General features: G+C 45.0%; 1 protein-coding gene across 4 annotated transcripts in view; it reads left to right on the plus strand.

Annotated features, from left to right (window-relative positions):
* Positions 1-17476: 17476 nt before the first annotated feature.
* LOC135897041 (neuropeptide receptor 15-like) overlaps positions 17477-23124 on the plus strand; it is a 142549-nt gene continuing 136901 nt past the window's right edge. For 2 of the 4 annotated variants that reach the window (XR_011511348.1, XM_070531786.1), the window contains exons 1-4: positions 17931-18014; positions 19467-19529; positions 20898-20960; positions 21630-21809. The gene's annotated coding sequence lies outside the window, so the exon portion shown is untranslated. Of the gene's footprint in view, positions 17600-17930; positions 18015-19466; positions 19530-20897; positions 20961-21629; positions 21810-23124 lie in introns of those variants that run through there. The other 2 variants (XM_070531788.1, XM_070531787.1) reach the window with 2 other exon arrangements.

A 23124-nucleotide genomic window follows, 5' to 3' on the forward strand; every position in this document is an offset into this window, starting at 1 on the left:
CAACTGATGTCACAAGCGAGATGACGCAGTGCCACTTGCGAGATTTGAGGGAAAGTTGCTTTTTCTCGCCAGTTCATTTGCAGTGCTGCAATATTAGGCAATTGACGGATGTGAATCCCTGTGAGCTACTGCGTAAACAGCTATGTGGCCTTGTTTTTGCGTCATCGTTGTCAGCACTGGCACCGCTGGTGCTTTCCACCAACCATCTGAGGAGTCGTTGCGCGTCCTCTGTTGTGGTTATGCGTCATGTTTGAGGCTGACCGTCATCCTTGTCATGTATGCCTCCTCTGTGTTGTCGATGCTGTATTCACGAGCATGACTACGAAAAATTGCGCGGCAGCTCACCGCCATGTTGTCCAGAACAACTATGCGATGCACACAATGTCATACTCGTCCTCTGCAGTAATGGTTGTTCCAGCCTCCGAAATATATGAACAGGCAGCACCGCTCTCAAAGTCTGTGTGGAGTGCAGGGCCTCGCGGCTGCGCGATATATCCTTGTGGTTAGCGCTCCGGCTCCTAAATGCATGATGCTGCAGTGAAACGGGTTCAAGTTGTAGTGGTGGCAGCTGTGAATTAATAAGTCATTTTGTCGGCCCTGAGGCAATGGTGAAACTGACGATGATGAGGTATGCCCTGACGATGACAGAAATTGCTGTTAGATGTTGTCGACGACGACACCGGTCGTCGTCTGTGTAACGGAATGGACGGACGGACGGACGAGGCAAACGCATTTTCGACCACTTAACTGTTGTCGCAGTAAAATAAAACGGAAGGGTACTGGGAACGAGGAGTGCTGATGGATCGGCCGTGGTATGGTGATCAGGTACCTTGGGCGACAGCTGCTCTCGCATTTGGAAACGTCCCCTTCCCCCGAGTCCTGACCACAATTATTTAAACTTGATAATTTTCCTCTGTTGACTTGGTCATGTTGGCATATGTGATACGTTGTTAGTGAATTTAGCCTGTACCGTAAGGCGGAGAATCGAACGAACGGCATTTATCCGAAGCACCCGCTACACTTTTACGAGTACGCTATATATCTCGCCGGACATGCGTGTTAATTAGCAGGCGTTCGCACTACGGTGGACTGTTCACTGGATAATTTGCAGGATTACAGGATATTCACACTTGTTTAGACTCCAAGTACCCATGTAAAATGTGTCAGCGAAAGAATTACGTCCAACCGGCGCACAGGGAAGCGAGTATTACGCAAGCAAAATTATTCACCTTGAACGGAATGACAATGTCTCATCAGAATTCGACCGAATTAGCCTTTCTTCTTCATGCCACCTTAATGAACGGAGTTACGGACTCAAGCGTGATGAAGATACTATTTTAACTCGGAGTAGTTTTCCCAGAAAGGCAGAAAGATGTCGATGAAGCAAACAAATGCGTCGTATCAAATACGTATATTACTGCCTCTTGGTTTCGGCGTGAATAAATTTAATTGATTGGCGCCGAAAGGGCTTTAAACGTGGTCGCCTTTATTATTATTATTATTATTATTATTATTATTATTATTATTATTATTATTATTATTTTGTAATGACCAAGCTCTGCTCGTGCCACTCCTATTTTGTTTACAGCGGAATACTTATAATGGGCCAGACGAAATAAGCGGTGAAGACCAATGAGCGGGTTCCATTTACCTAAATTTCTTTCCCCCTGCATGGCTCATCATTCTCCATTCTACGTCGTACGTATAATTTGACTGAACACGCCCATATGGCATTAATAAAGAAAAAAGCTAATGGGCGTTATTCCGCCGGTGCAGCCACCCGCAGCTTCGAAGCTGCGTAGTTCTCTCTCCTTTGGACGGAGTCGCGCGAAAGCGCTGTGATCCATCGCCGACACGTCTCGTTTGCTCGCATTATACCCGAGTAAGCGCTGTTACTGGAAGGAAATGTTTGCTGCAGGCTTCGTAAACGTCTTCTCTTGTAACTGTTTGCGAGCACATATTTGCGCCAGCGTGGGCCATGCACGGGAATTTCTGGAAACTAAGGCTCATCAATCAACGCAACCCACATGAAGAAGCGGATGCCCCCCCTCCCCCTCCCTCCCTCCCTCCCTCCCTCCCTCCCTCCCTCCCTCCCTCCCTCCCTTCAACCCTCTCTCTCTCTCTCTCTCTCTCTCTCTCTCTCTCTCTCCGTGCATTATATTTATTCCGCCTCCGCACGCAGGCGGCCCGCATCTTGAGCGTAATCCTCTTACATCTAAACAGGCCGAGGCTATCCTCACACTTCAGTGGTGATTCTTCCAGCCCCCTTGGTGTTACGTGCGCCACGCACGCGAGCAAATCCTTCGAATGGCGGCTGCCCGTTCAGGCGTTCACAAAGGTCGTGCTACCGAAACCGTTTTGCTTGAGGATGGTAAGGAATGTGAGGCCAGCGCATAGGATACAGATAGATAGATAGATAGATAGATAGATAGATAGATAGATAGATAGATAGATAGATAGATAGATAGATAGATAGATAGATAGATAGATAGATAGATAGATAGATAGATAGATAGATAGATAGATAGGGAGAAAGCGAGATAAGTCATAACGGAAAAGTAGGGAAGTTAACTTAGATCGCTCCCGGTTGGCTAGCCTTCGCTTAGGGAAGAAAGAATGGGGGAAAGAAAGATAAGAAAGAAATACTCAGCTTGTGTTAACCAACCCACACACAAAATAAGTTCACTGACAGTCACTCATAAGCGGTCGTGCAGTTTGATCACCTTCAAAAAGCGCGACATGGCTTTTGTGACCTTGTGCCCACAAGAGTGCTTCGGACAAGCTTCCAGAGAGAAAGAGAAATCAGTTCTGGGGCAAGTAGAGACACAGATATTGCGGAGGCAAGCGAAGAAAAAAAAAGGAGAAAAATATAGTCGCAGTTTCGCCCGAAAGGTGAAGCATCTATTGCGATAGCAAATTAGTAGACAGCCATGAGATTTGAGTATAGCAGCTTTATCGGCCGCATCAACTTGCAAACACTCGCGTACTAACTAAATTAACAAGCATGGTTTCAGCGAGCGCAATCAAACATGAACGCATTAAACTCGATGACCGTGGACATTCCCTGTCAAAATGATGGCGTGACGAAGAGCGGCAGCAGCAGTAGCGAGCAAATTGACCTTCGAGCTGTCTATGCTGTCGTGCTGGCTCAGTTTGTGCTTAAACGCAAACTGAGCGGCGAGAACACAGCGCACGCAAAGCTACGAGCCGCCGGCCCACGTAGACTCTTCCCCCAAAGCAGATTGTTTTCAAGATATATATATAGAGAGAGAGAGAGCGCGGCGCGGTTGTGCCATGCGAAGTTGCCCCCCCCCCCCCCCCCGTTTCTCTGCGCTCGACGGAAGACGGCGCGCTTCCTCTCCGCTTTCCTCCCTTGCCCGCGCGAGATCGAGCCATGATATCGTCGGCCCACCCTCGCACTTTTTCACTCGCACATATGGCATACGGCGCGCGGCGACGGTGTTATCACCCTTCGACTTTATAAGGAACACCACAGCGACGACGACGACGGCGAAAATGCGCCTGGAGCGTCCACATAATTGCTATCGCAATAAAAAGGAAAGGCTTCGCAGTTTTTGCTTTCCACACCTTATACCCTTATCGCACAGGTACCGCAAGCGGTTCTGTGTGGTTTGTGCGATACGAAGAGGACTTGAAGAGAGGTACATCGTTGGATTGCGCAAAATGATCCACAACGTGTGTCTTTCAGAGAAGTTAACGTGTTGTGGTTAACGCACTGACAGAAGTTAACAGAATTATTAATTTGGTATTCAACATTTAGGGTTTAGTGCAGTGCTATAAGAAACGTAACTGATTAAGAGATTATTTTTATTTCATTTATTGCATACTTTAGACCACAACGGGGTCCAAGCAGGACAGGCACAACATAGTAAATGTGTAACAAGAATAAGAATAAGAATACGGAGCACACAGTACAGATGGCGGGAGAAAAAAAAGTGTTATTAAAATTACGATGGAGTTGTAAGAGGGTTCCATTCAGATAAGGTGCGCGGGAAAAAAGAAAATTTATAGCAGTTTTCGCAAAATATGGCACTAGTGACTGCTTGTGATTGTGTCGGGTATATGTCGGGTAGATATAGAGGGGATAAACATGAGGAGGAGTCTGTTGCGAGTTTACAATTCAGTAGCAATTGAAGGCAGTTAAGTCGAGATTTCCTTCTTCGATCTTCAAGTGTTTCAATATTGTTAGTCGCCATAAGATCGGTAGGAGAATCCGTTATTTTAAATTTTGAATAAACAAACCTGACAGCCTTTCTCTGAATTCTTTCAAGTGTATTAATGTTTTCTTTAGTAAAAGGGCCTCACACTATAGATGCATATTCCAATTTCGGTCTGATGTAGGTGTAATATGTTAAGAGTTTAATACTTGTGGGTTGGGGGGGGGGGACATTTCTAAGCTTAGGCTTTAGAAAACATAGATTACGGAATGCAGACGAGCATATGTTTTCTACATGCAAGTTCCAGGTAAGATAGTTAGTTATCGTTACGCCTAAATACTTGTAGCTATAAACCTTTTTTAGTGTTGATGACCCTATTTGATAAGTATGGTTTAAAGGATTTTTTAATAGTTTATGTGAATAAAACCAGTTTTTTTTCTTTGTTAACAGTTATAGAAAATTCACTGCAACAATCAAGCACATTGTCTAGACGCGCGTTAAGTTCGTTTTGATCTTCCGCGCACGTAATTTGACGGAATACCACACAATCATCTGCAAACAATCGAATTTGTGTTCCTGGTGTTGTGTGAATTTGCATTCTTGGCGAATTTGTGTTCTAATTAGGGGGTTGTGTGACGCGTAGTTGATTTTCTAATGTTTTCTGTAGTAGCTCCAGGGCGCTGAGCGATTTTCTTACCCATTTAGGTGCATTATATAGGCTTTCGAAAAACCAATAGAAACGAACAAATAAGCGTAAGTGTTTAAGAAGGCGATGAAGTGCATGACACAAACCGTCTACAAGGCAGACTTTTTCCCCGCTTCCTTACGCCACTCGCATTGTGCCATGAAGACCACCTTTTTCGCCAACCCACGTGCAGGGTAGGAAACCGGAGATCTGCTGCTAGTTAACCTACCTGCCTTCCACCCTCTCTCTCTCTCTCTTGTATTCATTAAACGTTCAGATCCAGGAAGAGAAGGACGAGGAAAAACGTTTAGTGAAAAAAGAAAGGACAAGCAGGTGTCTTTCTGCTTGTGCGGGGAGGCCCCCTCAGTCCAAGGCTCCTGCGGCTTTTGCGGTCTCCCGGGTCCGCTGCACCAGTTGCTGCGGGTCACGTGGGTCCGAGCTAGTCAGCACGGCCTCCAGGAATGCAATGGAAACTGTTAGGATCTTTCGAGCCCTGAAATATAGTCACTGTGAAAATTTTCTGACTTGCGAGGAATTTGGTTCTCTGCATACGATAGAAAAAAGAGTTGGACGTAGTAGTTCTGCGGAAACCCGCAAGGTGGAGAGAAGTAATGAATAAAGGGGAAAATCAGACCTCCACCCGTTCGTAGCAATTGCTGCAAAGGAAACCCATACGGGTTCCTCGAAAGAAAAGCCTCATAGTTGAAGAAAAATTCGTCCTGGTACCGGGTTCGAGTCCCGAACCAGGACGAATTTTTCTTCAACTATGAGGCTTTTCTTTCGAGGAACCCGTATGGGTTTCCTTTGCAGCAATTGCTACGAACGGGTGGATGTCTGATTTTCCCCTTTATCCAGAAAAAAGAGTTATTATGAAAAGGAAGTAAACTCTCAACAGCAAAGTAAAAAATGGTACTCTCTGTAACAGTTGCCTTTTTGTTTTAATTATAAGTAGCACTTGCTTCAGATAACCACGCAAATGAACCACTATACGAGGGCGGTTCCCATTTCATGGGTACAGGGCATTGGGGAAATGGGTGTATGAAAACGGAGGAACTTCACTGAAATATTGTTTCGATGGGTGCCATGCCATTATGAGGTTTAAAAAAAAGCACACAAGTTATAATTTTTGAGCGAGTGAGATCATCCAGAGCTGTCTACCTTCTCTTTGATAACGTGATGCACGCCACAATTTGGAGGTACGAAATGCAATGGGAAGCCAAGTGCAAAAGGCGGCGGACCGTCCAAGAAAAACTCTGTAAACGTGGTGAACGGGTGCCCCGCATACGAGTATGGGAAACGCGTTAAAAGCATTATGTATAAGGTCGCTGGAAGATTGGAGGAGCTGTGAGATTTCTCGGGCTCAGCATTTGATAACCCGCACTTTTTGTATTGCTGCTATGTACCACTGAACACACGTTCTGTACCACATGGATGTGGCGATACTCATCTTCTCCATCGAAATCTGTATGCCCATGCATGCGTAATGGCCTGAAGATACGGTTAAGCCTGAAAAACACAGTTCGCGCCTCATTTTTCTTAGGAAGTATGTATGTGAACCTGCGGAAGCGAATATTTTGCAGACTCATCCTATGTGAGCACGCAATGAGCCATCGTATGTTGAGTTGCATATGACATTTCGAGATGCTTCGCGTTACCCCTGTGCGGAAAGGACGTAGCTGACGCCAAACAAATTCGCCGAAATCTCTTACGTGCACTAAACACGGTCAGGGTTTGCGACACGTATAGTTATAAAAGACAGTTTCATTCGACAGAAAGAACAGACGCCGTAAAGTCACACACAAAGATATCAAACCATTTTCAAAGGAAGGCCTTGCACGGTATGCGTATGCCGCAGTACAGACGTCGCGTAGAAGATTATGGAATGAATCAATATTCTGCGAATGCTTAAATAACACAAGCAGCGAATGAATCGTGGCTAGTATTATGTTTGCTTGCCTTCATAAAGTTGGGACCTCGATTGCGTTGTATATAATACGAAGCTAATCTGATTACTCGGGTTTTTTTCGCCCTCTGGTTCAATTAATTCCCAATATACTTCACCGTTTGAAGATATGTGCGTTCCCCATGCATATCTACCCACGCACTAATCTTTTCCTTGATGCTTTTCTCTAGTCCCAATACCGTTACAGTAACGTAAAGGTCAATAAATTTCCGAGTCTGGTGTGTGCGAGAGAGCTATATCAAGCACGTTCGACCCGGCCTTTAAGTAGTGACTAACGTCATTACGTTATATATAGTTGCGTATGCATGCATGTACGCAGGATATAACGTGCGGAAGCGTCCATAATCAGTCCCCGCTCATCGTTTCGTCTGCCCGTGTTCAACAGTCTGAAGGATTTATAGCTATCCGCTTTGTTGCTGTTAATCTCAGCTTGCGCTTCCTTTGCGTAGGTAGAAGACAATTTCCCAGGGGATTATATATTGATGAAGGAATCAGTTGAATCGCCCACGTAGATATACGGGAAAAGCAAAGGTTAATTCGAGCGTCCACGAGAAACAGGGCGCAAGTTTACTTACACATTATGACACACATTATACATTATACATTACACATTACATTACATTACACATTACATTACACATTATACTTACACATTATGAAATGCGGGTGTGTCCTCCCTCCCTCCCTCCCTCCCTCCCTCCCTCCCTCCCTCCCTCCCTCCCTCCCTCCCTCCCTCTCTCTCTCGCTCTATGCCACACACTACGCAACCTTCGTCTTGCATTAGTTCCTTTCTTCTTTTTTTTGTTATTACCATGTTTGTTTATTTCAGAACACGCTGCTTAAACAAAGCGACGCGCACTATTAGTTCTATGCGGCATTTTGTATTTCTTTTTCAATTACGGAAACAAGAAAAAGAAATACCGAAGCAAAAAAAAAGGAAGAAAAGAAATCTGAGTGCCCTTTCACTCTGTGAAGAAGGATGACCGGCGAAGCTGTGTATGTGGGCCTCTTATTAACGGCGAACTGCACCTCCGTCGTGTCTCGGCCCGGCATGCACTATCTTCGGGATCAGCAGAGGTATGGGGAGTGGTTAACGCCTGCTTCGACTCCACCACGGATCCGCCCGGCATTGCAATATCTTCGGGATCGGCTCACATATAGGGAGTGTTTAACGCCTGCTTCACTTCCGCCGAAGGTCGGCCCGGCATCGCACTATCTTCGGGAACAGCCCACGTATGGGTATATAGTGGTTAACGCGTGCTTCACTTCCGCCACGGGTCTGCCCGGCATTGCACTATATTCGGGATAGGTGCACGTATGGGGTGTGCTTAACGCCTGCTTCATCGCCGCGGGTCGGCCCGGCATTGCACTGTCTTCGGGATCGGCCCACGTATGGGTAGTGCTTAAGGCTCGCTTCACCTCCGCTACGGGTCGGCTAGGCATTGCACTATCTTCCAGATTTTGTGACTACACACGGACACGATACTGAAGGAACTTCCCCTTAACAGCTTATCTGTCAAAAAAAAAAAGAAAGATAGAGATAGACAGAAATAAATAAATAAATAAATAAATAAATAAATAAATAAATAAATAAATAAATAAATAAATAAATAAATAAATAAATAAAGATAGATAGATAGATAGATAGATAGATAGATAGATAGATAGATAGATAGATAGATAGATAGATAGATAGAGAGAGAGAGAGAGAAAGAGAGAGAGAGAGAGAGAGAGAGAGAGAGAGAGAGAGAGAGAGAGAGAGAGAGAGAGAGAGAGAGAGAGAGAGAGAGAGCTGGCGCAACCAAGAAGCAGCCCCTGCCTGGCAATGAGGGAGGACAATGGTTTATCTCGCATAAGCCAGTGAGCATTTGCTCGGACCTGCTTTCTGCTTTCTTGAAGAATGAAGAATGTCAAGTACCCACACAGTATTTGGTAGGCAGCGGGAAGAGGTACATTAAATCGCGACATCCTGGTGGCGCATACACTAGCGTGCATGCGTAAACATTTATCAGCATTTCATGCAGTGCCCAGCCCAACTGTTAAAAAAGAAATAGTGGGGAGTCTTGCGAGTACCAAGTAAGCAGTAAGCAAACTATTGAAGTGGTCAGTTACGGAATCTTTTGCCGGCTCAAAGTAACAGGCGTTGGCTCGGGCATTTGAATTTTAAGGCGAAGTTACCATTACGTTAAACCCAGGTGGGGGCAAAAAACGCCAATGCAGATAATACACTCACATGGCGAAACAACAAATAAAACAACAACAAGAAGCAAACCGAAAGGAAGAGCGGCAAGCACATGGACCGAAATGTCGAGGGAGGCCTTCGCAATAGTAAAGCCAACAATGCGGGAAGTGCCCTGAAATGGCGCTTATTATTATTTTCTTTCACCTTGTTTTTAGACAACAGCGGCGTTTTTCTGAGATGTTGTTGCGGTTCGTGGTTAAAGCTTATACAGAATTATATCCTACTGGGCGTACTTTTGGCTGCCCCGCATAGTACGTAGTTTCCATGGATTAAGGAAACAAGACGCATTTCAGTGAAAGAAAGATGACTGGGTACGCAAAGTGTATTCACAGAACATGTATGTTTACAAAGTACTCCCGGTGAATGCTAGCAAGGTGTGTTTTCTGCTTTTAAATAATTCTGAAGAAGTCCAAACAAAGCCCGTACTTCAGTACACGAAAGAGCAAATTAAAAAAAAAGTGCCATGGATGTTTGCATATCCTCGTGCATGGGAGGCAGCACTTTCGGTAAAACAGAACCACGCTGCAGAAGCTTTTCTTCCTCTAGAGAGAATCATCTGCGCGTGGTCTCGTTCTAAAACTTTCTTCAAACTATTCAAACCATTGAAAATGCACATAAATACGGGGCTTCATTCACGAACCCTTTTGTTCGTAAGTGCTTTTTGCCATTCGCGGACTGTTTTCCCTATATGAAGCATAATGATGGGGGGCTTTTCACGAATACGGGCTCTGGTGTTCTTGTTTATAACTGCGATATTGTGGTGAAAAAATAATGAAATTGCTGAAATGATGATCTGCCTGCAGTGATAATATAAACGCATAAAAAAAGAAGAAAAAGCGACGCACGCCTGAGCCTTAGAAACAGCTCGTTTCTAAGGCAACAGCGCATTCACTAGAGGCACTTTTGTGCCGCTTTGAAGCATCGAACTCGTGGCTCAGTGGTAGCGTCTCCGTCTCACACTCCGGAGACCCTGGTTCAATTCCCACCCAGCCCATCTTGCAAGTTGTTTTTTATTCATGAAGTGGCTGCTGGGATTTATCGCTTACGGCCAACGCCGCCGACACCGACACCGACGCCGACGACACCGGCTTTTCTGCGACACGAGCTCCTTAACGCTATCGCGTTAAAATAAAGCGACTGGAGGAAGCTCTAAGAATGTGCCTTTTTCGCTCCGGTAATCGTGTTGCCTGTATAGCCATGATGAAGAGCCATATCTAATTGTGCGTTGTTCTGCGCCCTTGCGGTGATTTTGCGGTACAAGATTGGCACGTTTCGCGCCTCTGCGATGATAATATTGTCCTCAGTTTCGCGCCTTTTTTTGTGAGCGGTGGTAACTGTACCGGAATGAGCAAACATAGATAAAGCCAATGGATACTTGTAACCTACCCTGTGTTCGATCGCGGGCACGAACAGGTCAGACGAAGCTTGCGTGTACAGCCGATTTTCGCCATGAAACTAATGATGAAGTAAACCACACCACACTGCAGCATCGTCACTAATTGCACGATAAAGCTGCCCAATACTTTCATTTCACACAAATGTCCTATCCAGTTCTGTTGAGCAAGACCGTTGCTCAAAGCATAATAAATTATAATGTAACATATATTGCTGCGTAATTTATTATATCTCGTCGTTCGTTTACTGATTTCAATTTTTTTTTTGGAAAGGGGGGGGGGGAATTAAATCACTCCGAGGAAGAAAATGTGTCAGACTAGACTTGCTTCAGTCGATCCTAGGAAGGCGATCTAGGTCAAGGCTGGATTCAGTCAATGAGTGGACTGTTGCGCTGAGGCAAGACCCAGTCAGTAAGGGTGTAATGTTGTCGCGGTGACACCAAAAATAGAAGGCTAGGACACGGATTATAAAAGGAGGGTGAAAAAATGAGGGAGAACGCTTAAGCTTCGCCTCTAAGAGTGGAACGTGATAGCATTCAAAGATCCCTGACTGCTTCTCACGCTTCCCGGCAACTGGAGCGTATGTAACCGTAATATTTATCGGGAAACGCTGGCCGCCAACGCTACGCACGAAGGCAGGCTTTGTGGTAGAAACGCGGCCTTTTGCAGTCACCGCGATGGTTGGATGGATGGAAGGTAGGAGCGTCCCTCTGAAACGAGGTGATGGCAGTTGCCACCATGCTCAGCTTTTTATTTTATGCGAAGCATATTACGAGAGCTCAACCCAGCTCCTCAGGCGCGGCGGTGTCGCCTTCAATACCACGTGACACCGTGACGTCACGACAGAGGAGAAGTGGCTTTGGCTGAACTCTTGCAAGATGGGCTGGGTGGGAATCGAACCAGGGTCTCCGGAGTGTGAGACGGAGACGCTACCACTGAGCCACGAGTACGATGCTTCAAAGCGGTACAAAAGCGCCTCTAGTGAATGCGGTGTTGCCTTAGAAACGAGCTGTTTCTAAGGCTCAGGCGTGCGTCGCTTGCTCAGGCGCACATTTCGTTGCCGCGCCGAACGCTGCGTTGCTCGACGCTCACCGCGTCCAATGCGGGGCGCGTAGTCGGTGCGCCGTAGCCCATTGTCTTACACCCCTTGGCGGGTCGATGGGAACGCTGTCGCGTTCCACTCTTGAAGGCGAAGCAGAGTAACGCATGAGTTGTTTCTTCGTCTAGCCGAACCAAATATACCCAAGCAACAGCAGTTGACCAGGCTAAACAGTGGTTCAACAACTAAAATAAAGGCTAGTATGCTTCGCATCCTGGGCTTAACCTTACCTAAGCCACAGCCATTTTTGTTTAACTGTGTTGTAAGTTATTAAAATTCGCCATTTTTTTTAAATACGTCTTCCTACACTTTTAGCCTTATGTCACCGCTCCGTTTTTGAGCCACCAATCTTCCAATCGCTTTTTGCTAATTTCCACCACATATTTATTTACATGACTATTGTTATCTTTAAACCCTAGGGCCTCAGGAAGCATGACTGTGCACGCATCGACATCGGGATGGATACCATCACATTTTAGTATGAGGTGTCCTATTGTTTTTACAGATTTACCACACACCGTACATGTGTCTTCTTCTCCGTTAAATTTCTTTTTATAGCTGCGCGTTCTGAGACATCTTGACCTAGCTTCAAAGAGTAGGGCACTGCCCCTTGAGTTATCATAAAACACTTCCTTCGATCCTGATCTGCTGTTTCCAGTATCGATATAGTACAACAGCATGCTTCTTTTCCATTGAATTTATCCAATTTTTACTTTCCGCATTTTTAACCTGTCGTTTAATGCTCTGTCTTTCTCCCTCCTCGTGTCTGGCATACTTACTGGTTAGCTTTCTAGTTCTTTTCCGCCACTGTGAGTCAATGTTCTTTCTGTATAGGTGTTTAAATACCTTAGCGGCCCACCTGTTATCGTCCAATTTCCTCAGGCGTTTTTCGTATAGGATTTCACTCAGAGCTTCCCGTGCTTCGAACGATGCCCAGCCCATATCCCCCAGTACTGCCTCGTTTGTGATTTTCCCGTGGGCACCTAGACCTAATCTTCCAACAACTCTCTGATTTACTTCTTGTCTCGACTGAACTTCTGCCCTTAAGCACAGGACCGCATTCCCGAAAGTAAGCCCCGGCACGATTATTCCTTTCCGAATACCTCTCAGTACTCTGAGATACCAAATACCTGTCAGTACTCTTAGTACTCCGGCATCTCTTCGCCCTTTTGCTATGACAGACTATTCGTGCTGTTCGGTGTACATCTGCTCTTTGCTTATCCATACCCCGAGATATTTGTATTCGGCCACTCGGGGTATTTCATGGCCTTGCATTGTAAGCTCCTGATCAGTTGTATCGTTGAAAAACATCCCACTGGACTCAGCTGCGCTAAAGCTGAAACCTAGACTGTCTCCTTCGTCTCCACAATAATTATAACCAGAGTTTGCAGGTCTTCCTGGCTATCTGCTAACAGTACACTATCGTCCGCGTACATTAAACCCGGTAGTCGTTGCTCAACAACCTTTCCGCATAATCTGTACGACAGATTATACACTAGACTGCTTCCCTGTAGCCTTCTTTCCATACTTATCATATAAAGCATGAACATCAGCGGTGACAGAGGACAACCTTGCCTTAATCCTTTGTGTACCTTGACAGTTGTCATACTCTTAATGCCTTCCCATGTTATTTCAACATTATTTTCTCGATATGTTGCCTGTAGGAAATCAATTACCTCATGACCGATACCTTCCTCTTTTAATATGTTCCACAGGAGTTCCCTGTTCACGTTGTCGTATGCACCACTTATGTCCAGGAAAGCTAAATACAGAGGCTGGTTTTACACCTTAGCTATTTTTATGCACTGGGTAAGCACGAACAGGCTATCATCTAAGCGCCTACCACTTCTGAACCCGTTCTGAGTTCTCCGAGTATTCTATTACTTTCTTCATTCTATTGCTTCTTCCTATCACAGTGCGCTGATTATAAATGGAACTGCACCCATGCTTTCTGCAGTGAAAAGCCAGATACCCCACTCCTCCAGTTCGCAGATTATTTGCGTTTTCACGCAGCCTATCATTTACGCACCTTCCTGTCTGACAGATGTATTTTTTGCCATACGACAGGGGTAGTTCATACACGATATTGTTCCCACAAAGAACATATCATTCCTTGTGATTTGCCCAGCAACTGGGCTTCTCAGAACCACAGTAGCTGGCCTTGCACAAGTTGGGCAGCGTGATTGGCGCTGAAAAGATGACGCTTACATTTGCGTTATTGCCAATCTTCTTCAGTCTGTGTGAGATATCGTGGATGCACGGTATTATTGCGCGTTTCTGCTTCCCTCGCGTAATTTCCGGTGAAGTAAACTGCTGATCCTGTCGCCAGCGTTTTACGGTCTTAAGGAGACCTTAAGGGAAGCAGTGCCAAACTTACGCTCTTTCAAGTACAAAATTCGCGCACATGACAAAAGGAAGAAGGAGAGGAGAAATAAAATAAGCATTTCATTAAAGTTTGCCACGAGCACACTTTCTTAGGACATATACGTGCTTTATCGTGTCTCTGTGCATCGATCCTCTCACGGGCACTCAGTGTTCACTCTATCCCTCATTTCCTCTTTCTATTCCCTTTTCCCTTACCGCCAGTGTACGGTAGCAAACCGGGCGCTTGTCTGGTTGACCTGCCTGCCTTTCCTGTCCTTGCCCTCTCTCTCTCTATACGTGCTTTATTAACGACGATTTACCGATAGACTGACAAGCAACGCAGAATACTTAGAACACAGTGACTCTTTCAGCGACCTGTTGCTGATGAAATTTTACCTGCTTCAGAAACTTCTCTGAATAAACATGCTCGGAGCGAGCTCCCCTCTAGTATATGACAACTAGTGTTGCAAGAAAAGAAAAAAGTTCGCCAGGCTAAACCCGCCTGTTGCTACAATTCACCACCACCACCACCAAAAAAGGACACAGATAATGTACAATATTTTTGTATGAATTTTTGTTGTCTTCCACTGCCCGCTCCTTCGACACCTGAGAACCTTTTCGCGAACCGAACCTATCTTGGCACAAAATTCGTGAAATTGTAAAAAGAAAGAAAACTCCCGTTCGTAAACCCTACGAAAAACCAGGGAGAGTTAGCGGATATTGAATATATAGTGTGACGTAATATAGTAAACGATAATACAATACACCGTCCCATAACGTATAATGTAATATAACGTTGTGCAATAGAAAACGGGTCTAGTCAATAAAACGCATAAATGTAAGGCTAAAACACTTCCGACAGATTTGTTTAAACTGAGCAGTGTAGCACCTATAGGACCTACGCCAGAGAACAGCTTGCAACTTTTTTTCCTTCTTACAGTCTCCACACGAACGCAGGTGGTATTGCTTTGCCAGCGTCGACAAGCATGAGGTGTGCATCAATCAAAGGTCTAGCTGCGTGGGATCGCAGTGCGTTTATTCACGTGCAGAAATAACACGGAAATACGCCAAACGACGAATAAAATAACAACAATTACTAAAAACACAAGGGTTGTTACGCGAATAAAATTCAACTGCTGCTTTTTGTGTGTGCACGTGTTTCTCTGCGTTCGTGCGTGTGTGCGCTACCCAGCTGTACGTAGTTGCACTTTCCGTGTTCGTCTTCCCGTGCGCATTGCACCACCTTTTTGCAATGGCAGTTGACGCAGTGGTCTTCAACATGGGTTTCGTTGTTCTGACGCCAGCCACAGCATTTCACTTGTGCTGAGGCCTCCTACATCGACTATATGCAATTAATTGTCCTCAGATGGCCGGTATAATTTAGGGATAGCTTCTTCCTTCCGAATCACTGTTCTTTACCCTATTTTCCTTAAAACTTTTTTATTTAGTAAAAGTGTTGTCTTTCAGTGTGCGTAACGAAGTCGTACAAACTTCTAAGCGGACAAAACAGCCGCAATTACCGACGTCAAAAAAGGAAAGCACTGTAACGACGTATTATTACGATGTAGATTTATTTGCCGCTCACTCCCAGTATAAGACTATGGTGAGCCGTCATCGCGTGCTATATACTTAGCACGTCACGCAGACGACAGCCCCGGTCTCTCCAGTGGTGGAATTTGAGGACAGTAGAACACGGTAGGGAAGTGAATGAATAAATGAATGAATGAATGAATGAATGAATGAACGAACGAACTAACGAACGAACGAACGAACGAACGAACGAACGAATGAATGAATGAATGAATGAATGAATGAATGAATGAATGAATGAATGAATGAATGAACAAGCGAACGATTAGAATGAAATGAAACTTTATAATTGAACCTGAGTTCTTGAGGAGGCATGAGCTTCTAAGATCTTCCAGAGCACTTGTAGAAATCCATAAACGAGACGGTCTCGAAGATTTGTTTACCGTGCGCAAGGGTAGCCGGTGCCACCCAAAGGCACCAAGCTATTCTTAAATTCATGTAATTTTAGAAAGAAAGTTGTCTTGTGGTACGCCACGGTGGCAAAACATAAACTTTGGGTCCTTTAACGCAAAACTATTGCTATCTGTTTTTATTCCTATCCCATGACGTCAAAATTTCGTAACCACCGACGCAAGCATTGAGCGGTGACCCGCAGAGTTACTTGAAAAGCCCAATCAAAGGCGCTTCTCGTTTATAGGATGTCACTTTTTTTCATCTCAAAGCGAATAGAATTTCCTACATTGAGCCGCTTTTGCTATCCGATTGGCTGACAAGAGGCGAGGAGCACGCTCAAGGGGAGAGAGTGGCGCTGAGCCAGCACAGTGAAAGTAGATAACCGGATGAGGAGGGTAGTGCCGGCCACTGCGATTGTTCCGCTTCACCTGACTTTAGCTTGCGGTGGCTGGTCGAAAATCACGGTGGCGTGCAACGGAATATAAAAAATGCCGCTAAAACGATCTTCAGCAAAGAAGAGTTGGCAGAGCGATGCTGTATATGTGCAGAAGGGTCTCGATAGCGTTATACTAACACGCAACGTTTCTTTTTATTTTACGTAAATAAATCCACGCTCCTCGGCAGCTCCGGGTAGCCAGTAACAGAGCAATGGCGGGCAGCGATCTTCTATTTCTTTCGGAACGGAGCAGCCTCCGGGTATTCAGCAAAAAGAAAAAAAAAATCAAACAGTTCAGTGTTGTTTAACGCATGCACGTCACTTTGACGCGGTAAGTTCTCGTGGTTTTGTAACGTCGCACGATAGGCAGGCGAAGTGGGCGCAGTCTGAAAACGTTGGAACAACAGCAATTGATCAAACGACGCCTTTATCGCTAATGGTGAAAAATGCATCCAATCAGAAATTATTTTTCTTTCGTTCAGTCTAATCATGCATAATCAGTGTGCACATACCAGATGGGGCGTTTTCCCGGTTTTCGTGATGTCGCGTAACAGACAGGCGAAGTGGGGGGGGGGGGGTAGCCCGAAAATATTTTTAACCAACCGTCGAGTGCTGATTGCAGAATTGAAATAGCAAAGTTTAGAATAGCTTTACGTTATACCGTCTCTGTTTACGTCAACTGAGAGACGAATACGGTAAAAGAAGCCAATAGGAAGGGTTGATAGCAACTTTGCAGACGATTAAAGGATATCGCTATAGCTGTCTTTACGCACGCCTGATTAACACTTGACAAGTCTTAACTTGAAATGTAAAGATACAGCACCATTGTGGTTCTTACGTATCAGAAAATAAAAGCTAACGTTATTCCCTAAGATTAAAGAGTGCAGTTCAATGGTGCAAAAGAATAGTGACAAGCGTGCGGCACGTGCAATGCCTAGTTCCGCTTGCCATGATGTAGTATTTTACGCTTTGCACCACCCTCACTGTGGTTACTGACAGACCAATAAATCCTGCAGGATGTCGTAGGTGGACAGGACCAGCTGCGATGACAGATCCGCCTGCTGCCGCTTACTTTCTTTAGGTTACCATACGTTATAAAGCCGTAATATATCATGCGCCTTACCGTACTGAGCCTTGCCGCACAGATCCACCTATTACCGCATTCTGCTTCGGGGGTTCCGCTATATAAAGCCAGGGTACATCGCTTGCTTTACCGCTTCTTAGCTGACCGAGATACACCCTTTCGGGAGCACCGGTAAGTACCTCAGTTATATTGCTCTGTAGTGCTAAGTGACGTCCCGTAGAGAACGCTACTGCGCACTTTTCAGACGGGCAGTCTTTGAAGGCGTCACTACACTTGCAGCTAGTGCTGACCCTCGATCTGCGCTACATTCTCGGCCAGTGGCAAAGCGCCAGCTGCACGTTACGTGCCACTAAAGTACTGCTGGTGCTTCTGAGGTCCACAGGCCTTTACTAAACGTTGTGAATTTCTCCATTGTGCAACAAGGTGTATAAAGCGAACGTTTATCAAGTGGGGAACACATGTAATTCATGGGTTATTCGTAATTTATCTGAAATAATTTCACGGACACGCCAGAGGACTGCGTCTTTTGCCTAGGCATTCGTCATGAAGGTGTCTACCATGGCCTTTGCTCTGCTTATTCTCTCAGGTGAGGCTTCCGTCATCGCACATTGCCGCTATTGTGATTGTCAGCAATAATTTGAGTAAGCATGCACTTTTCGCATTTAGAAAGAGGACACATAGACGGGGACCCGGGTTAGGCGCGGGGGTACTATTCTGTAATTGTCCACCTAGTGCACTGCCCCTTTCGGTTGCTACTCAGTGCTGATTGGCTGGCCTGGGGTACGAGCAAGAACAAGGCAGGCGCACTCAGCCTCCCTCTGTCTCACTCGCACTGCTTCAGCATATCAGTGGCGGACGAAATGGCAAGTCCACCAGGGGGTGGACACTTACAAATTGCCCTCCCCCACTCCCACTCAATTACCAGTACGCATTTGTAGAAGTCAACAAGTGAAAGAAAAGGAACACTAACGAAGTGCCTATGAGTAACTTACCTTTTACAAACAAAGCAATCAGTAACCTATTATTCCCCACACAAGGAACACTACGGCTTTATGGACCTTTTAACTGTGGTAGCGTGAACAGGTGGTTTACAAAGCAAACTAAGAGGCTCCTTGCTCCTTCACGCAATGAAAACCCGTCACGTAGAAGAAATAGATAAATAAACGATGAAAACTATAGTTGGAGTGGATGTGAGCTATGGCTTGGCGTGAGCCTGGTAGCGAAACACGTCAGAAAGCTATCTAGCCTTTGAGGAATCGTTTAGAACTTCGAAACACTCTGTCAAACACTGAAAGTGTAAGATATTGCATGGCCTCCGGGATTGCGATGCACTGTTATCTGCACCAACGCAGGGCAACATTATATCTGAAGCCATTGTTTTGTCATACTGAAGCTGGCATCGCTAGGCATCGTACAATTTGAGTTTATTCAAAAAACTTAAATGCGTCGAAAAAAAAAACCGGTTTTATTCCACTGCATAAAATATTAGGCAGCAAATTTACGCCTGGGCAAAAGCGAATACCAAAACACCAGGTGACATTTGCACACCAAAGCAATAAAAGCGAGTGCCGGAAATGCCAGGGGAGTAATCGGAGACCGCTAGTGACGATATCCGTGGATGCCACCCCGAATCGTGCTGTGTTTGAGTTATTTTCTCGCTTTTAAACCGGTGATCCCGAAAAAAAAAGAAAAAAGAAAAAAAAAGAGAACGAAAAGAAAGAAAGAGAAATTTTAACGTAGGGCCCAATACCATATACTCACGCATTTCCTAGATAATCTTCGGAAGCTGTAGGCGTGCGGCAATGAGTGGATTTTAGAACAAAAGAAAGAGGACGAAAGTGAGGACGGGTCAATTTTTTTCAATTGAGACTCTTCTACCTCGTCTATTGCCACTGACTTCTGAATTAGTCTGAGGCTTTGGGCTTTGGTTCAGGAGTTTCTTATAAGTGCTACTGGAGTATCCACTAAGCCTAGTTTTTTAACTCTTCGTGACCATGCTTGGTGCCATGTTCTTCTGATAACCTTTCTTTGGTTCCAGTGATGCTTGTCTGTGGAATCGCCGGCGAGGAACACGATGGAGAATCGCAGGAAGCAGATGATGGTACACGGATTTCGAAGCTGTTCTAACGTTTGTCATTTAAAACGATGAACTTATAGTTGTAAACGCAAACGGTCGATTCTCTTAATCATGACGTGGAAGTAAATTTAAGAAAGCCCCCCCCCCCATCCGTAACTTTGCATTTTACATTTTTTATGCAATTGTTTTATAAAGAAAGGAACGAACCAAAGGAATGTTGAATAAACATTCCGTCTTTTATAATGCAGCAAGTACAACGGACTCAAATATTTTTTGGGGGAAATGATTTTGTGATAAATTTTTCATTACAAAATTTTCACTCGACGCTATTGCTGAATATTAACTCCTATCATCACGTCGTTGGCGGTATCAAGACTTCCATGCTGTCGAAGCGTATTACTAACGGGTTGGTTTCAGCTACCTCCTATATCACGCATCAAGTTCATAACAACACGATTACAACTACGCAGCATTCAATCTAATTGATATGTACACTGGTATTATTGCTCCCAATAAATCATACTACTTTCTTTTTTTTCGTTTCTTCGATGACTGTTTAGGAGTTAAATTGTAGCGATTACCGCCTTTACGGCAGGCTGACTGTGCTAAACATGTATGCCAATCCCCCTTCTCCCCTCCATCACCCAACATGCCAATTAAGTACATTATTCGTGCAAATCCCTATAGGGTACAGGCTCCCTAATCGTAGTTAAATTATTGCGCAATCGCATATGACGAAAACGACATAACGTGTACACAAGCACTTACTCTTCGCTTCTTCGCACAGTCATGAAGAAGATGACAAAAGAAACTCATTGAGAAGTTGAATACTTACGCTATAATTTCAATTTCACCATGATCCCTAACCACGAGCGTACTAGTGACCTCGTATTATTTTTAAACTCATCAACACTTAGTGTTCGAATAATTATTGATATTGTCTCCTTGGCCTAAAGCATAAGGGCCAGAATAAGTAGAACTCTTGAGGTAGTCGGTTTGGCGTTTTGAGCTCAAAAGGCAGCAAATTACGTGAACACGAAACATAAAAGGACAATAGCTCGTATATGTCTTCCTTGTGTCTGTATCTGTTGTAGTGCTTGGGCTAGCATACCTCTAACAGGGACATGAGCTCTGTCTATAATAAGATTTCCGCAACATTTCGACTATCCAGCGAGAATAGCATGTTTTTACAAGTACAGAAAACAATGTAGCTAACTTCACAAGATCATTTCACATGCAACGGGATAGACATAGTTGTATCTTACTGCATAAAGCACCTGGAAGCAAGGTGCCTGTGTTTATCAGGGTTGTTTGGCGAGATTGCTGCTACTGTCGATACACCACTTTCTCGGGTTGCACGGCGTCCCTTGACTTCTCCAACTTTCCTTACAGATCCGCACCCGGAAGAATACGGTGTAGAAGAAAGGAGCGCAGAGACACCACTTGTCAGAGTCCGTAAGTCACGAACGTGCAGGCGTCTAAATACCTGGCACGTGGCTAAAAAAAAAAGGAAGTTAAGGCCGGTACAATTATAACATTTCCATTCAAATTATTATCCCTCTCGCGCTCCGTCATTGGTCTGAGCGGCGCTCCGCCGAAGTTATCACCAGGTTTGGGTGGTCGTGAGCGCAGTGTGTGATGTGAATGGGATAGAATCGAGGGAAAGGAATGCGTAGATTATACAGGCATATTTAACTTCTTAAAGTTTAATGTGAGCAACGCAATATAGTAAATTCTTGCTACGTGTTCACTTGTATTACCAAATGAAATGGGCTGTAACAGCGCAAAAGGTACTTGGTTGAAAAACTGGGTACTGAATGGTGGAACATTATGCACATGCAAATCGTGTTGCGGTGAGGTTAACTTATAATGTCTTTAATGTGCACTTTACTAACCGATCGTGTTACGTACTAGAAGCATGTGCCAAATATCGTAAGGAGGCTCATTTGCTGTTCCCTTCTTAGAAAATCCCTTCACGTGCGACGAGTGGGTCAGCATATGGCGTAGAAAAATTAATCCATAGAAGTGAAATGGGTATCATGTACGTAATGCGCCCAAATATTCCTCGCTGTCATAAGACTTGGTTACGTGTTGACGTAACTTGAATGGTTTCATTCTTTACAGGTCGCGGTTTCGGTTGCCCGTTACAATCTCGTTGCAACACGCACTGCCAAAGTATACAACGCCGAGCTGGGTACTGCGACGGCCCGTTGAAGCTGAGGTGCGTTTGTACCACCTAAATCGCTTCCGTGAGGAGCTCCCCATGACTACGTTCAATAAACAAGCGCAAAAGCAGAGATGCAAGTATGTGGAACTTTTTCATTGCTTTCATTTTACTTAGATAAATATATCAACACTGGTAAAATACAGAAGTTTCATGGTTGAACCTTGCATCCGGGTGTATACTGTCCTCGTGTGGTCCCTGTTTATCACCAGAAGACTCCATTTTCTAGAGGAATAGACGCATACGTGATGTAGAAACACCATAGGCGCGGAATGTATCTTATCGTAAATTGTGCGCTACTCGACAGACCACATGATGACGTAAATAAGCCGGTTTGAGCGATTACGGTTTGTCGTCATTCGCTTCTCGTGCTGCCGCTGCTCGGAACCACTGATGCCAATCAACAGGCTTCTGGGCTTTGAAACTTATCATGCAAGGAGCGATTATTTCACCTGTGAGACTCTAGTCAAAGAGCACGTAGGGAACACGTACTTCCAATTTTGAAATATCTGTCCTGCTTCATCTCCAACCAGAGGGGTTGATGGGAGTTTCCCTTCCATTGCAATAACCTGTTATGTGCTGACTTCTCCAGTCGCAGAAATATCAAAGTGCTTTGCGGGAATCAGGTAAAAAAGAAAAAAAAAGAAAGTCGCAGATCCGAACCAGGATTCGAATTCGGAACACACAGATTGCCAGTTGATATTTTCATGTTTCGGCCACTCCACCGATGCTACATCAGGGAGAGAGAGAGAAAGAGAGAATTTATTGGAGAGAGGCCGTGTGGGAGTCGTCAGTGGGAGCAATCCTTAGTCCCATACCCACGTTAGCCGTGCGATACCTTGAGCCTGCAGGGTAAGTGGGCGTTGGGCGTCGAGGTCTGTGTTGGACAGCGCAGCTTCCCGGGATCAATGAATAGGGGAGGGTGGGAGGACTGGGATCTGCCCAGAACATGTGGCAAAGTACAACAGCAAATACGACCGAGCATGAAGAAGAGCGTGCCTGGCCTCTTGAGCGTCCGCAAATATAGTTTACTGACTGGAGGCATACTTTGAAGCTTATTCATAAACCAGCAATGAGGCGAAAGGATTTAAACGAAGGGTATAAGAAGAGAAAGGCGGGATAGGTAGGAATTCGAAGAAAGTACCACCAAATGGAGACGACTGGAACTACAGTCACACCTTTACAGCCCACATTTTGAGTGCAATTATTAAGGTGAAGGTAGAGCGGATTGCAGTTATATTTAGCCCCACCGCAAGAACCGTTCAACTGCGACAAGACGTGCACTGCTTTGTGAACTAACTATCAAGTCGGCGCCTTGAATCAGGTATAGGACAAGTGCTGGCTGACATTGACAGCTTTGACTAATCCTGTCCTGGCTTGTTTCAATAAATGTGC

Source organism: Dermacentor albipictus, chromosome 1 (assembly GCF_038994185.2).
Source record: "Dermacentor albipictus isolate Rhodes 1998 colony chromosome 1, USDA_Dalb.pri_finalv2, whole genome shotgun sequence".
NCBI classification, from domain to species: domain Eukaryota; kingdom Metazoa; phylum Arthropoda; class Arachnida; order Ixodida; family Ixodidae; genus Dermacentor; species Dermacentor albipictus.